We start from the raw sequence: 2,109 nt of genomic DNA on the forward strand, positions 1-2,109 counted from the left end.
CTCCAGGATTGGTCGTACATATGTAGTGTACAAGATTCTGAATGATTCCTTACATAGGTTCCTGAACGCTGTTCTGATGTTAGCCAGCCTCGCATATGCCGCAGACGTTATTCTTTTTATGTGGGCTTCAGGAGACAGGTTTGGTGTGATATCAACTCCTAGATCTTTCTCTCTGTCCGTTTCATTAAGTACTTCATCTCCTATTCTGTATCCTGTGTCTGGCCTCCTGTTTCCACTGCCTAGTTTCATTACTTTGCATTTACTCGGGTTGAACTTCAACAGCCATTTGTTGGACCATTCACTCAGTCTGTCTAGGTCGTCTTGTAGCCTCCTACTATCGTCCTCAGTTTCAATCCTCCTCATAATTTTTGCATCATCGGCAAACATTGAGAGAAACGATTCTCTACCCTCTGGGAGATCATTTACATATATCAGAAACAGTATAGGTCCAAGGACTGACCCCTGCGGGACTCCACTCGTAACGTCTCGCCAATCTGAGACCTCACCCCCCTCACACAGTCTCATTGTCTCCTGTTGCTTTGGTACTCCTTTATCCAATGGAGTACCTTCCCTTTCACTCCAGCCTGCATCTCCAGCTTTTTCACTAGCCTCTTGTGTGGCACTGTATCAAAGGCTTTCTGACAATCCAAAAATATGCAGTCTGCCCACCCTTCTCTTTCTTGCCTTATTTTTGTCGCCTGGTCGTAGAATTCAAGTAACCCTGTGAGGCAGGACCTGCCATCCCTGAACCCATGTTGATGCTGTGTTACAAAGTTCTTTCGCTCCAGGTGCTCCACTAGCTTTCTTCGCCCAATCTGCTCCATCAGCTTGCATGGTATGCAGGTTAGGGACACTGGCCTGTAATTCAGTGCCTCCTGTCTATCCCCTTTCTTGTATATCAGGACTACGTTAGCTGCTTTCCAAATTTCTGGCAGGTAAATACACACACACACTTCTATGTGTGTGTGTGTATGTGTGTGAAAAAATTAGTAGTTACGGTGCGGGCTTTAGTAACAGTTGAATGATTGTCAGTTGAGAGGCAGGCCGAAAGAGCAGAGCTCAATCCCCGCAAGCACAACTAGGTGAATACAATTAGGTGAATACACAGGGGAACCTCACGGCTGAGTGGACAGCGCTCCGATGTCTTAATCCTAATGGCTCGTGTTCGATTTCCGGCGGAGACGGAAACAAATGGGCAGAGTTTCTTTCACCCTGATGTACCTGTTCACCTAGCAGTAAAGAGATACCTGGGAGTTCGACAGCTGTTACGGGCTGCTTCTTTGAGATGTGTGTTAGAGAGAAATATATGTAGTAGACATAATAGAGGAAAAATATATTGGTCAGAGAGGCGGGGTCCAAGAGTTAATAGTTCGATTCTGCAGGCACAAATAGTAAACACACACACACAATAGTAACCATGTGACTGTCAGATCTTCATGATAATTCAACCAATTGCGAGCCACTTAGTTTGTTGAAAGGGAGCAGTAGAGGAACAGAAGTACTTACATCGCATCAGGCTTGGATACCCATGTGCATGGGAAATAGGCTTACAGGTTCCGGAAGATGAGAGGAAATGTCAGCACTGTGGAGAAATGCCCGACAGACCACAGGAACATTATCTAACACAGTACCCATTATGATTTCAACTTAGATTCATTAGAGCAGAAGTTGTTAAACACATATGGCAAAATCTTACTGAAGCGACCATACGAGTCATAAATACTCATACTCCGCCCAAGTAAAACAGAAACAAGCAACACTTAGTGGGCCAGCCAGAGGCTTAGGGCCCGCGCAGGAATATCCCTGAAAAAAAAAACATGACTGGTTGACGTCACATTTGACTAGAAATCATTAAATTCTCTCAGCGCTTGTTTCCTTTCAGCAAAAAAATAGTTTGTATGTGGCTACAGAATCAATTATCTCCTATATCACAAATCTATGTAATTTAAAGGTGTAATACACAGAAAATACGAAACATTACATTATAATGCACGTAGTCCATAAACACCAAAGTATTATAAGTCGCAAGTCAGGATAATTCTGGCGGACAACTGGCAACTATATTCGTAATCTCTGGCAACAGCTGGAGCAAATTACAAACGAGTCAGC

General features: G+C 43.9%; 1 protein-coding gene across 1 annotated transcript in view; it reads left to right on the forward strand.

The window, feature by feature from the left end:
• Nucleotides 1-2,109, forward strand: part of LOC138353262 (uncharacterized) — a 472,768-nt gene that overhangs the window by 134,095 nt on the left and 336,564 nt on the right. The window lies entirely within an intron of this gene.

Source organism: Procambarus clarkii, chromosome 56, assembly GCF_040958095.1.
Source record: "Procambarus clarkii isolate CNS0578487 chromosome 56, FALCON_Pclarkii_2.0, whole genome shotgun sequence".
In the NCBI taxonomy this organism is placed as follows: domain Eukaryota; kingdom Metazoa; phylum Arthropoda; class Malacostraca; order Decapoda; family Cambaridae; genus Procambarus; species Procambarus clarkii.